Source organism: Macrobrachium nipponense, chromosome 1 (genome assembly GCF_015104395.2).
Source record: "Macrobrachium nipponense isolate FS-2020 chromosome 1, ASM1510439v2, whole genome shotgun sequence".
Lineage (NCBI taxonomy): Eukaryota > Metazoa > Arthropoda > Malacostraca > Decapoda > Palaemonidae > Macrobrachium > Macrobrachium nipponense.
In genome coordinates, this window is record NC_087200.1 from 76,490,191 (window position 1) to 76,505,729 (window position 15,539).

The 15,539-nt window shown below is 36.4% G+C and overlaps 2 protein-coding genes across 9 annotated transcripts in view; both read left to right on the plus strand.

The window, feature by feature from the left end:
• Positions 1–15,539, plus strand: part of LOC135219389 (methyltransferase-like protein 22) — a 603,918-nt gene that overhangs the window by 115,684 nt on the left and 472,695 nt on the right. The window lies entirely within an intron of this gene.
• The window catches only part of LOC135219388 (protein CREG1-like), a 103,679-nt gene that overhangs the window by 52,481 nt on the left and 35,659 nt on the right, over positions 1–15,539 (plus strand).

A 15,539-nucleotide genomic window follows, 5' to 3' on the forward strand; every position in this document is an offset into this window, starting at 1 on the left:
TTAATCCTGACGTTAATTTTATTTGTCCGATACACGGGGGGATACTAGCCTACCGAGCCGAGCCGCATGCTCTCGGAAGGTAGCCTAGACCTTGTAAGTCCCGTTAGGTTGGTCTTCCGACCTTTAATTTACCTAGATGGTGTATTATATTCTACTTAGTATATTAGTCTCTTTAATAAGAGACTTCTTTGTCAGTATAACGGAAGACCTTGGCCCTTACCGTAGCCTATTACATGACGGTCCATATGCCACCCTGGTCTTCCTGGCCATATTGGCTACCTGTTCAGATTGTTTCGATTTTGCGAGGGTTAGGCCACCGCCTCCAGAGGACTCATTGCTTTCTCTCTCTCCATCTTCCTTCCCTTTCCTCTCATGTCTCCCCCGCATCAGGACTATATATGTAAGTGTTTACATATAAAAATATGGAATGTTAGTCCATATATATAAACAAAAGTCTAAAAAACTAAAGAGGTCAACCAGATTGCTTGCAGGAATGTGATCAGACTAGAGACGCTAAAGATGACGTATACAATAAGTATGTAAGCTAAGATAACATGCCGTCACCTGTAGTCATTCAATTGTTTATAAAAACATTAGTCCAAGCTCCCTGCTTGAGACAACTACCCCGACCTATTTATTCAAACGGCCTACGTGATCTGTAGCGTGTCTCATTCGATGTGTGTTCGTATGAACTATGTCATCTGATAGTATGTTCATATGTTCGAACTACTGTCTGTTCCTTCATAACTTGTAACAGAGATGGTAGACAGGCAGAACAGAGTTAGCTATCGTCATTAGAAGACCTGTACCTCTTTACCTAAGCTTTATCATGTTAGAGGAATAGGATTAGCCATTATCATTGGCATAGAAGCGATCAAGCTATCGTTATTAGAAGACTTGTACGATCATACTGATCTTCATCATGTAAAACTTCAGAAGAATATACTATTTTTATACCTTGTGTTTTCTACAAGAACCTCACCGAACCATGAGTTTAACACATCGTCGTAAGATAATACCGACTTCGTAAGTGATCTTACAAACCCCAGACACTCCATTAAAGATGGAAGTGCAAATACCAACCGACTTAGCGTATAGATTATCGCTAGTCTAACATTACCTCATAGGGCGCCTTATCATACAAGGCACAAGCCCTAATATTGGTGGCAGCGGTGGGATTAGAAAACACACACAAAAAACAAGTGGAACACCCGTACAAATCTATATAAATTAGAGGTAACACTATTTCGGGTCATGACAATAAATGCTCCTTTGCAAGTCCCGATCGCAGTTTTAGCCTTGAGTTTTTGAGTTATATAAAAATATCGAACCTCAATGACTCAACTTAACTTTAAAAATACGGCTGGATTGCAAGGATAACATGTCTGTAAAAAAACTTTCATCAGGCTAAATGCGCTGACCAGGATCCCTCACTATTTCAAATTTTAGCAAAGAATGAAGTACAAACATTAAAATTGTATGCAGTAGTGATAACTTGTCTTATTAGTAATCGCTCAGTTCCTAATAGTTCGTCATTCATTGCTGTATACGTAACCAGCAACATAATGCTAAAACACACAATACGTTGCCGATGGTAATAAAGAGAAGGATCCTAATTATTACAAAAAGAAATAGAAATAAACAGTAGCCTTTCAGAATCAAACAAGCAAACTCGGTTACTGTGTCACCTAGTCAAGCGTCAAGGTTAGTCAAAAACTGCCGAAAGTTTTCAAAGCGAAGCAAATTCCACACAATAAGCGACTCTAGCATAGTGGGGAAAAAGCGATGTTTGGTTCATACATACCGATATCTTTTTGAATTAAAAAGGATTTTTCCTATGAAACACACGGACCGTATAAAGTAATCAGAGCAGGTTTTTTTTCGTTTTTTTTTAATACATAAGTTATTATGAGTACTGGTGGATTAAGCCCAACTGTACGCGCCGTAAAAAATTAGAATATCTTGTTTTTATTTCTTTAATACACGTAATATCTTGTATTTACGGACTCACCTGTCTGTTGTTCGAACTTCCCTAATGAGAAGTCCGGATAAGCGAGCGCTTACAGATACCTCTATAGTTATAAAAAACATTGATCTGTATGTAGTGTAATTGTAAGATCCATCTAGGGGTATACAAATATTATCTTACATCCTGGCAAAATAAGGCGTGTTTATCAAAGGAAAATCCTATAAACCTTCAAACAAAATATTAAAATCCGTTTGAACAAAAATGAGACAGTTAATCAAATAATAACTTATATAAAGGAACTATACATTTGTCTCATAAATCGTAACATTGTTTCAAATGACCCAACAGAATTCTCCCACAACCGCAGTCGCATTTGCACGCAAAATCTCGAGAAGCATGCACCCTCGAATGTCTTAGTGCGTGTAAAAAGACTTTGCTGGGAAATGAAATTTTTAATCCTTCCCGACACTCTGAATATAACGATTTCCGCGAACAAAGCCCTAAAGTATACATATCGTGGATACGGAAGTTATAAATATCGCATTTTTTTATGTTGCTAAGTTTAATCAAACGCCCAACCAGTCGTGGATGAATCTCTCTGATAATCTATCTAAAGGAATATCCGTAAAGTCATTCAAAGCAGAGGTGATTTCAGCAGCAAAAATTTTTTTTTTTTTTTATTCCTTTTACCTGAATACCAGGGAAGTTTCTCCACTAGCGAGTGATCTCTGGGAGAAAAAACGGATGTAATTTAACACAAAATACGGTCTAAGGACAAACATAAAGCTATTTACGTACCTTCGTATAGATTCTCAATGAAATTTCAAAATAGAGATAAATGACGAAGTTGAAAAATGTTAGTAATAGGAGTCATTAGGAAATCAAATAGCCCATATAATTTTTCCCCTCGACGTTCATGCCATAAAAGATCGGACTTGGCGTATCTGCGTAGATTTTCGTGTCGCTTAAACAAGGAAACGACTTCCGATAGTTTCCAGTGCGATATACCGACGACATCTTATCTCTGTTAGGTAGAATAAATTTTTTTTTCACCAACTTGGTACTTACTTAAATGCTTTTACCAGATACCATTACCTAAGTGATTGTACCTCATACACCGTTTTTTTTTTTTTTTTTCAGCACACTCAGGGGACATTATCAATTTTTACGTATGCCTCCGGCTTACGTTGCACCCCAATTACAATATAGTGTTTGGAGATTTTTAGGGGATACCCTACATGCCTATATGGATGATCTTGTAATCTTTTCTAATACCTTAGAAGTACATTCACATAAAGTAGAGCTAGTGCTACAGAGACAAAGACAAATAATCTCAGAGTAAAATATCTAAATGTGAGTTTTTTAAACCGAACATGTTTATCTAGGTTTTATGTGTCTGGTCAAGGTCTTAAAAGTAGTCCATGGTAAGGTGTCGGCTATTCATAACTTTTTTTCCGGTTACTTATTAACGTAAAAAGGGGATACAGCACTTTTGCGCTGTAGTGGGTATTACAATCGTATGTAAATATGTAACTCTTCAATGATGACAGCTCCCTTAACCGATCTTACGAAGAAATGCGTAGATTTATTATGGTCTGAAAAGCATCAACAGGCGTTCGATATCTTAAAAGCGGAATAATGCAGCTTACCTAACTTAAAAATCCCTGATTTAAATAAGGAATTTTTTTTTTATTGCAACAGACGCCTCAGACCAAGGGGTAAGAGGGATACTACTTCAGCAATATGATAAACAGTTCTTTCCTATAGCTTTTTTTTATTCACGTAAACTAAAGCCCTCTGAAAGTAAATATGCAGTAATAAGCAAGGAAGGGCTAGGTATCTTTAACCTCACTAGTACATTTTAAGTTCATAATCTATGGCTATCCTGATAAAGTCCTTACCGAACATGAGTCCTTTACCGAGTTTTTCAAAGGCTTTAATCACAGTACAAAAGGAACTCGGTGACAAATGATCATTCAGGTTATTGGAGCCAAGATAAGATATCTACCTGGGAAAGCAAATATCATAGCTGACGCATTATCCCGCAATCCGCACCATACAGCAAAGAACCATTAATTGGACTAAAAGATATAGAAACATCCGTGCCTATTGTTAAAACCGTATTCTAAACAAGAAAATTCCTTAACCCAAGAGATCGCGAGCATTGAATATCTGGGTCGGAGCGCAGAACTGTTACAAACTGAACAAAGCAAGAGTCAACAGACATAACCAAAACAATAAACATTTCGAACGGAAACAGAGTCAGCAGCAATAAACATCAAACATAAACATTTCGAAACGGAAACAGGGTCAGTGGCTAAGCAAAAACAATAAAAACACTTTTTTGAGCAGAAACCCTAAAGCAAAAGTACATTTAAAGTATGTGTATCAGAATAATGTAATCAAATGAATATTATATGTAGGTCTGTGAGAGGAAAACCCGAAGAAACACAGCAGATGACTAACGACCAGGTAGTAATAATAATCTCTTTCATACCAATCGTCATAAACTGGTTGCATTCCGTCATCCAGGGTTCTCTACTATGTCACAGAAAGCCAATCACTATTTTACTGGCCTACAATGCTTCAGATATAAAAAGCACATAACTAATTGTAACACGTGTCATGAAAACAAGGGATACACTAAGACACCTGTCAGTTTAAGGGCCTATCCTGTGCCAAATCAATCCTTGAAAGAATATACGTAGAATTATTAACAGAATTACGAGTCTGACAGAGGGAAATAAACACTTCTTAGTGTTAATAGTTCCTTGACACGTTATATAAGAATTAATAGCACTAAAAACAAACACCGCAATTGAGTGCGTTACGAATATTTATGAGTGCTAAATCAATAAATATGGAATTCAACACATAATAATCTGACTCGGGTGGTGTAAATCAATAATAATCTCCTTAACACGTTGTGTGAATTCCTTTCCATTAAGAAAACCAATAATATATTTTATCGCCCGAGTCAATCGGTTGGTAGAATAAGAGATAAATAACAAAAAAAAATGTCAATGTCTTACGAGTTACACTCGTGATATGGATCCAAACTGATTATAGCGGTTCTCGCGTTTTTAAATACTTTATCAGTTATATCTTGTATCTATAGAATTAATGCCGCAAGTAGCCTTATACGGTACGCCGCTAGAACACTTTCCCACATATTCAAGCCAACCATTAATTTTATCAAATAAATATATATATAAATAAATAAATATAAAAAATAAAATAAATATGGATACAAGTGGAGTCAATATAATACACTCCGTAAGAAGTCGGAAGGGTTCACTTATAATAAAAAAGGAATCACGATAAAAATCAATAAGCAAAACGTAACCAAATATATATGCGTAAAGATTTGAACTCTAACTTAACGCTTTAGTAATGACAAATAAGCTAAAAGTTCAAACACATATCCAAAAACCTACTGACATATTGTCTGTCCCGGTAATTTATTTTTCGTAGTCAATGAAAAAAATAAAATAATAATAATGAATAATAATAAATAAAATAAAATAAAAGAGATTTTAAAGTCAGGAAGTCTAGAAGTGAAAATGTTTATCTATGAAATAATCCTATATGAATCTTATACGGGCTAATAATATATTAGAAATTTGTATGGAACCTTTTCATATATATTGTTCATTTTGGTACTGTTGTTTTTTTTTTTTTTTCAAGAGACATTCTTCTCATGCGGGTGGAGAATTAAAACACTAAAATATCATTTGAAAATACTAAAGTCGTATCTCTTACAGCAAGTAACGTAACTCTTAGCTGGCTGAGAGCAATCTCCTGCCAAGTGACGACGTCATCATTGCCGTATCAGCATTTGTTCCTTTTAACCTCAATAATCTGCTTACACAGGCTTCATCTCCTGTGTCGTCTCTGCTTGCAAAGCAGATTGACTGGAGAAAGGAATGCTTAGCCCGAACTTCTCATGGGCAAGGCAGACGTTAGGGTTTTTTGGCTACAAAATGTCCTCTATTCCAGTAATGCGCAATGCAACTTTAGCTAAGGAGTTGCAATCATTTTAAAATTAATAACAAAATAAGCAAAATAGAATTTCTATAACAACAAAATGAATTAATTTTTCTGAACCTCATAGACATTTAGAAGTATCAAGATATATATGTGAAATATTTACTTGCAACATTAGCCTATTACAATTCAAGTAAAACATTCATGGGAAAATGTCACATTTTCTTGAAAAACCCAAAGTTTATTTAAAATTTAGAAATTAGTTACATAGTGGGTTTTTTTTTCGTTGCATCTCCTACCTATTAATAATGTTTTTAAAAATTACCTCAGAGGATGCGCACGAGAAAATTGAATATGAAACTTTTGTTAGGGCAACATAGAATCATGATTAATCTTCTCTTTGACTCTTATGCTGCCTGGCAATCTTACAATTAGACTCCGTTTTCACTTCTTTGTCTAGTAACTTACTACCAGTAATATCGAATTTTCTTTGAGATTCGTAATGATATCTATGTATTTTTTATAATTATGGATATTTTTACAAGTCATCATAGACCTGGATAGGTTCACTCATTGTTAATGCCATGGATAAAAAGTTTGTACAGCGGACTCTTTTTGAATTCCAAAATATCACGAATTCATGTGGGTTAAGTCTGGTCTAAATGGCTCTCTCCCCTCCCTGTATTTGGATGTCGTCTGAATTTACTTTGCCCTTGTGACAAGTATAATTTCACTTGCAGGCTGATTAATGGAACCTGGTTACAGTATCCTGCAGTACGAGAGTTTCACATCGCAACTTCAAAAAATCGTTCGTCGCAGCGGACGACTACAGTCAAGTAACAACCGCCTACAATGTGAAAGGAATTTCATGTACTTCTTCGACCGACACCGTATCTCGCGTTAATCTCGTTTTAATGCGGAATGCTCCGGCTACTGTCGGAATCGACTAAAAAAAGGGACATACTTCCGACAATTACGACCCGAAGGATATTCAACTCTACTTTGCTGGCGAAGGACTCGTGCGGGATGATTTTTTTTTCATCGCGAACGTAATCGTGTAGCTTAGGATGCAGAGAATAAGTATGAGCGCAAAACTAGAACGTTGGACCCGCCCAGGCAAATTTTCCCCTTGTTTTAACCATTGAAAAAGGCTGTTTCATTTGGCTAAGGTGGTTGTCTGGAACTGTGTAATGGACGAAAAGTGGTTCGAAAGCTAGTTAAGTGAAGTAGTATAACCTCGGTCATGTATCCTATATATATAAAGTATCATGTATCACCTATATCTATAAATGATCATAAATAAACAGAATCGAAATATATTTTTTGCGTGTACGCAATAGGAACTCTTATATAAATGATCATAAATAACAGAATCTAAATATATCTTTGCGTGTACGCAATAGGAATCTATTTAAAGTGCACATATATTAATCATAATTTTATGAATCCCATATACATATGTATAAACAAATCAGGTAGCCTATAATCAATCTGTTACCTTTTATCATACCAATATCTGCAGTTATATATGAGTTAGTATATTGATTAATGAATCAGATATATAACATTTAGCATAAAAATCAACGAATCAATCAGCATAAACATTAATAATTTTATCAATTCATATATGAACCTTTTTATCAGTTAAAATATGATTTTTATCATGTTAATCTTCATTCTATGCAATTATCAGAGTACATTAGTATTTTCTGTAGCATATGATCTTAATGAGATGAAGTGAAAAACTGTATCATTATATATATCATGTGATCACTATTATTTACCAATATCATTGTTTTATATTTTATTACTTGAATCAATTCATGTACACAATGAATTTTTTATTTACTATATATATATATATATTCACATAGTGTCTGTATCACACTCCTATAGTTAAATGCAAGTCAAGTTTGAGTAATATTCAGGTGGTTGGTTTTGGTAGCTGACCGAGCTGATGTAAGTGTTTACATAATAAAAAATATGGAATGTTAGTCCATATATATAAAAGTCCTAAAAACTAAAGAGGTCAACCAGATTGCTTGCAGGAATGTGATCAGACTAGAGACGCTAAAGATGACGTATACAATAAGTATGTAAGCTAAGATAACATGCCGTCACCTGTAGTCATTCAATTGTTTTATAAACATTAGTCCAAGCTCCCTGCTTGAGACGACAAAAAAAAAAAAAATACCCCGACCTATTATTATTCAAACGGCCTACGTGATCTGTAGCGTGTCTCATTCGATTGTGTGTTCGTATGAACTATGTCATCTGATAGTATGTTCATATGTTCGAACTACTGTCTGTTCCTTCATAACTTGTACAGAGATGGTAGACAGGCAGAACAGAGTTAGCTATCGTCATTAGAAGACTGTACCTCTTTACTAAGCTTTATCATGTAGAGGAATAGGATTAGCCATTATCATTGGCAGAAGCGATCAAGCTATCGTTATTAGAAGACTTGTACGATCATACCTGATCTTCATCATGTAAACTTCAGAAGAATATACTATTTTTTATACCTTGTGTTTTCTACAAGAACCTCACCGAACCATGAGTTTAACACATCGTCGTAAAGATAATACCGACTTCGTAAGTGATCTACAAAACCCCAGACACTCCATTAAAGATGGAAGTGCAATACCAACCGACTTAGCGTATAGATTATCGCTAGTCTAACATTACCTCATAGGGCGCCTTATCATACAAGGCACAAGCCCTAATAATATATGTATTTTTGATTGTTATTTATGTATGATTACGGATATTGTTATGTTGCGCGTTTGCATGTTGTTAGTAGCCTATAGGCCTACTACTCTGATCAGTTGGGCCATGACCTGCCACGTGGTTGTACACCTGGCCGGTAAGGTCTCCAACTGATAGGGTGTGGGGCCACCCCTCTAGTCGACCTCCCTCCCCCTGCACTCACCTCGGTGGGGGAACGCTCGCCCTCACGTACTCCTGGTAGCCCGACCCGAGCCTCTACATAAAGGGATAAAGGGGAGGGTAGGGAGTACGGTCGGGGGGGGGGAGTACGGTCGGGGGATAGGTCCACCGCGTCATGCTCAGTATGGGTGGTAAGAGGTGCCCGCTCGGGCGAGCCTTGGTTGGCCACCTGGCTCGTCGGGACGGTGCACTCTCCGGGCTACTAGTCACGTCCCCTATCCCGCGGTCCTTCTTCACCAGACCTATCCTCCCGCTCCAGCGGGACAGGAACTCCGGCTCCAAGGTATTGCTATACGAATAACTATGATCCTTTACTTGACAGACTCAGCTAAGGGTTTTTTTTTTTCCCCTGATCTGTTCTTACGGAAGCCCCGGACCCGGCGTAGAATAGCTAGGTGTAAGAGGCCTGACGCTGGGAACAATCCACCATGGTTGGAACAGTTAGTTACGTGCATATTATTGTTATAAAACTAATAAGATATCCTATCTTATTATATACTTCAGGCTCGTTTACTACGACGGATAACCTACTCCGCCGAGTATTCAGAACCGAGGTACCATGTTATCACTAGCTCCCTCGGCTTGTTTGATCTTCTTGGTTTGTCACATCTATCCCGGACCCTGGTGGGAAGGGAAGGGATAGTTGGCTTGAGACTCGACTAGTTGACTAGATTGAACATCTCCGGCGCCAATGGAGTCAGGCCAGGTCTTCCTTACCCTGCCCCGTTCCATCAGGCCTATACTTTACTTTCATGTCAAGAACAATGACTAGTCCTCGGAGCTGGCGAGAAACAGGGATGCATGAAATTTTACTAGTTAAGATTCATGCCCCACCGGATACGTCTCCGGTGGGTCTAAATAGTGATACTCATGTATCATTCAACTTACAGATGGTGCGTTGTCTGGGAGACGGGTGTACCGCCGTTCTCCAAGAGCCCTGTGGGCACGAGGTGTGTGACCGGACCCACGCCGCATGTGCAGTACAGGTGGGATCTCTGGCCTGGTGGGGCACCATGAGGTGGGGTGCGAGGTCTGCTACAGGCTGGTGAATGAATTCACCTCCGAGTCGGTATGTACCACCCTTAAAAATGATACAATGAGAATCAGATTGAATAAAATCACCTTGATACATACTAGACTAAGGATAGTTTTTAGTTAAGGATTGGAGACTCAACTCTTCTTACAGAGTATTCAAGCCGTCAAGGATGCGGCGATGGCTACTCTGAAGGCCTGAGTTAGTGGCTTTGGCCGTAATGTGAAGGCCAGACAGCCCTACATGCTGTCCGAGGAGATGGCTTCACTCATCTACCCCGGAGCTAAGAAGTTGGCAGCTGTAGAGACGGGAGGTAGCGGCCCCCCATTATCGCCAGGATCCAGCAGAGACCACGCCCTTACCGGACGACGATTTTCGGCGAGGAGGTGTTAGGGGAAGTAGCCGCCTTGGACTTCGAGCGAGCCCATGGTTGTGGACAACCAGGGCGAAGGTAAGAATGTTGTCGAGGCAGGTTGTGTAAGGGCTAAAGGCTTGCCCTTTAGCCCATCTCATTCTTCTTCTGCTACTACTTCTTTCCATGGGATTCACTGGTAAGCTCCAGTCTGTTAGACACAAGGCGAGCTCGGTGATCCCTAAGGTGAAAAATCCTTCCACCTTTAAGGCTACTAAGAAGTCCTTGCCTAAACCAAGGTCCGGATCTAGCCGCGCCAGTACGCCATCGGCTTCCCCATACCCGGTGCGGACTCGGCAGATGCTACTCCCCCTCCACAGGGGTCGAGAGCAAGAGGTTCAAAATCTAAGGACCCAGGAATCTAGCTTTGACCCGGCGGCGTTCTACATCAGGTCTATATATGGTAGTAATCCCAGGTCTTAATATTAAATATCAAGGGAGGAGATAGAATTTGAAAAATGGTTATTTTCGGGATCAAATTGCCCTGGCGTCACAAAACCGAAGGTCAGAGGCGCAAAATCATATGCGGTTTGGAGATGTCCCAAGTCACCTTATTAACCCTTAAACGACCCGACTGGAACGTATTTTACGTCTACATTTTTTGTCTCTCGGGTGCCGACTGGACGTATTTTACGTCGACATACAAAAGTTTTTTTGTTTTTTTAAAATTCGCGGAAAAATACTTTTAGGCCTACCAGCCGAAAACTCTTGAATCACGCGCCTTGGGGGGATGCTAGGAGTTCACGGATCAGGTGTTGTTTGTTTACAATCGTTACACAGGCGCGCAAGCGCGAATTTCTTTCTTGCCACACTAAAAAGTATCTGTGACACATCTCGGAAATGATTTCGTCACTTTGACATAATTTTTGTACCATTTTTAAATTAGCCGTTACATGGAGTATTATATATGGAAAATGTGCGCATTTTTATGTAGAATACAACAAAAAAAAATACTCACGGTTGTAGCTTTTATCAGTTTGAGATATTTTCATATAAATAACGATAAGTGCCAAAATTTCAACCTTCTTCGGTCAACTTTGACTCTACCGAAATAGTCGAAAAACGCAATTGTAAGCTAAAACTCTTATATTTTAGTAATATTCAATCATTTACCTTAATTTTGCAACTAATTGGAAGTCTCTAGCACAATATTTCGATTTATGGTGAATTTATGAAAAACTTTTCCTTACGTCTGCGCAGTAACTCTTCCGAAAAAAATCAAAACATGCGATTGTTGGTTAATTGTTTGCACCATTTTAAAATTAGCCGTTATATAAAGTTTTTATATTTGGAAATGTGCGCAATTTCATGCACAATACAACTAAAAACAACCCATGGTTGTAGCTTTTATCAATTTTGAAATATTTTCATTTAAAAAATGATAAGTGACAAATTTTCAACCTTCGGTCAACTTTGACTCTACTGAAATGGTAGAAAAATGCAATTGTAAGCTAAAAAGCTTATATTCCTAGTAATATTCAATCATTTATCTTCATTTTGCAACAAATTGGAAGTCTCTAGCACAATATTTCGATTTATGGTGAATTTATGAATAAAATAACATTTTCTTTACGTCCTCGGCGGTAACTCTTCCGAAAAAATCATACGTGCGATTGTGGTAATGTTTGCACCATTTTAAAATTAGCCATTACATAAAGTTTTATGTATGAAAATGTGCGCAATTTCATGTAGAATACAACAAAAAATAATTGAAGGTTGTAGCTATTCTCGTTTTTTAAATATTTGCATATAAATCATGATAAATAGAAAAAAAAAACCACGTTCGGTCAAATTTGACTCTACCGAAATGGTCGAAAAACGCAATTGTAAGCTAAAAATCTTACAGTCTAGTAATATTCAGTCATTTATCTTCATTTTGAAACAAAATTCGAAGTCTCTAGCACAATATTTAGATTTATGGTGAATTTAAAAAAAAAAACTTTCCTTCCCTCCGCGTGCGGATTCTCCGCCACAAATCTCCGAAATGCGTACGTCCCTCATTCTCGGAATATTTGCTCCATTTCATATTAGGCATTTCATAGAGTTTTTATTATATGAAAATGTGCGCAATTTCATGTTGAATAAAACGAAAAATATTTGAAGGTTTTTTAGCTTTTCTTATTTCCGAATAATTGCATATTAAAAAAAAAAATATATAAAAAAAAAAGTTGACATTCGGTCAAGTTTTTAACTTGTCCGAAATGGTCGAAAACTGCAATTGTAAGGTAATACTCTTACAGTATAGTAATATTCAATCATTTGTCTTCATTTGAAAGAAAATTGGAAAGTCTCTAGGACAATATTTAGATTATGGTGGGGAATTTTTTGAAAAAAATATTATTGTTACGTCTGCGTGTTACGAATTCATGCATTTTTGTGATAAATATTTTCTCTGTGTTGCTTTTATCGTTTTACAATGTGTTATATACCAAAATGATCGCAATTTAGTATACATTACAACGAAAAAAAGTTAAACTTGTTATATTTAATATTTTTGCACACAGCGCAATTTGAATACAATTATATATGAAATTTTGTTTTTGCGCATATATATATCGCATTATTTATATATGATAATGATAATTTTTTTCATTTCTGATGGTTACATACTAAACTTCAGGCAATGAAAAAAAAAGGAGCCCAAAATGAACTCTTAATCTTGAAACTAAGCGCGCTGTGATTTTTTGAAAAAAATATTTTTTCCGCTTCCGCGCTCACTCTTAAACACCTCCGGCACACGGGAGGGGACAATTTTTTTTTTTTACCGCTTCGGCGTTTTAAGGGTTAAATGGTATGAATGTCAAAGTCCCTGTCGTTTTTTTTTTAAAAAACGGCATTAGCTGCCGGCCCCCTTCAACCCTCTTATGCCGATTGGACGTATTAAACGTCGAGTCAAAATGTCGTCCCACCCGTATGCCGATTGGACGTATCATACGTCGGCTCAAAAAAGTTTTTTTTTAAAAAAATTCGCGGAAAAAATACTTATAGGCCTACCAGCCGAAAACTTTTGAATCACGCACCTTGGGGATGCTGGAGTTCACGGATCAAGGCGTTGTTTTGTTTACAATCGCTACGCAGGCGCGCAAGCGCGAATTTCTTTCTTATCGCACTAAAAAGTATCAGTGACATCTCGGAAATTATTTCGTCACTTTGACATAATTTTTGCACCATTTTAAATTATCCTTTATATGAAGTATTATATATGAAAATGTGCGCAATTTTATGTAGAATACAACTAAAAAATTCTCATGATTGTAGCTTTTATCAGTTTGAAATATTTTCATATAAATAATGATAAGTGCAAAAATTTCAACCTTCGGTCAACTTTGACTCTACCGAAATGGTCGAAAAACGCAATTGTAAGCTAAAATTCTTATATTATAGTAATATTCAATCATTTGCCTTCATTTTGCAACAAATTGGACATCTCTAGCACAATATTTCGATTTATGGTGAATTTATGAAAAATCTTTTTCCTTACGTTAGTGCGATAAACTCTTCCGATAAATTTTTTCGTGCAATTGTCCTAATGTTTGCACCCTTTTAAATTTGCCGTTACATAAAGTTTTATATATGGAAATGTGCGAAATTTCATGCACAATACAACAAAATCAACCCATGGTTGTAGCTTTTATCAGTTTCGAAATATTTCATATAAATAACGTTAAGTGCAAACAAAAATTTTCACTTTTCGGTCCAACTTTGACTCTTATCGAAATGGTCGAAAAACGCAATTGTAAGCTAAAACTCTTATATTCTAGTAATATTCAATCATTTACCTTCATTTTTGCAACGACTTGGAAGTCTCTAGCACAATATTTTGATTTATGGTGAATTTATGAAAAAAAAAAAAAAACCAGTTTCCTTACGTGCGCGCGGTAACTCTTCCGAAAAAATCAGAATTTTTTTTGTTCGATTGTCGAAATGTTTGCACCATTTAAAATTAGCTGTTACATAAAGGTTTTATATATGAAAATGTGCGCAATTTCAAGTAGAATACAACAAAAATAAAAATGAGGTTGAAGGTTGTATCTTTTCTCTCTTTTCGAGATATTTGCATATAAATCACGATAAATAGAATAAAAACCACGTCGGTTTCAAATTTGACTCTACCGAAATAGTTGAAAAACACAATTGTAAGCTAAACTCTTATGGCCTAGTAATATTCCGTCTTTTTTATTCATTTTGAAACAAATTTGAAGTCTCTAGAACAATATTGTGATTTATGGTGAATTTTTGAAAAATATATTTACCTTCACTCCGCGCGCCGATTCTCGGCCGCAAGTCTCCGAAATACGTACATCGCATTATCCTAATATGTTGCTCCTTTTCATATTAGCCGTTTTATAGAGTTTCATATATCAAAATGTGCTCAAAATCATTAAGAATACAATAAAAAATAATTGAAGGTTGTAGCTTTTTCCATCTCCGAAATATGTGCATATAAAAAATATATATATAAAAATTTCGACATTCGGTCAAATTTAACTCGTCCTGAAATGGTCGAAATCTGCCAAATTCTAATCTTAAAACTTCTTACCAGTATCGTAATATTCAATCATTTGTCTTAATTTTGAAACAAATTGGAAGTCTCTAGAACAATATTTAGAATTACGGTGAATTTTTGAAAATAACATTTTTTTACGTCCGTGCGTTACGAATGTTACATCATTTTGTGATAATATTTTTCCGGTGTTGCTTTTATTGTTTTACTATGTATTATATATCAAAATGATTACAATTTAGTGTACAATACACGAAAAAAAAAGTAACTCGTTAGCTTTGACTGTTTTTTTTGCACACGTGATTTGAATACAATTATCTATTAATTTTTTTTTTCGCTACCATATATCGCATTATTTACATATGATGATGATATTATTTTTCATTCTGATGATTGCATACTAAACTTCAGGCAATGACACAAAAAAATGAGCCAAAAAATGAACTCTTAATCTTCAAAACTAAGCACGCTGTGATTTTTTGAAAAATTTTTTTTTTTCCGCTTCCGCGACTCACTCCAACCGCGCCGGCATACGGGAAGAGGTTTGATTTTTAGGGCTTTGCGTAAGAGGGTTAAATTACAACTATCACAATTCCTTAGTCTTCACCTGATTGCAGTTCATTCCATTCAATAAACTCTTCTCTGGCCCTCACAAAGTAATTGAAATTTAATGTGTTTTATTTTT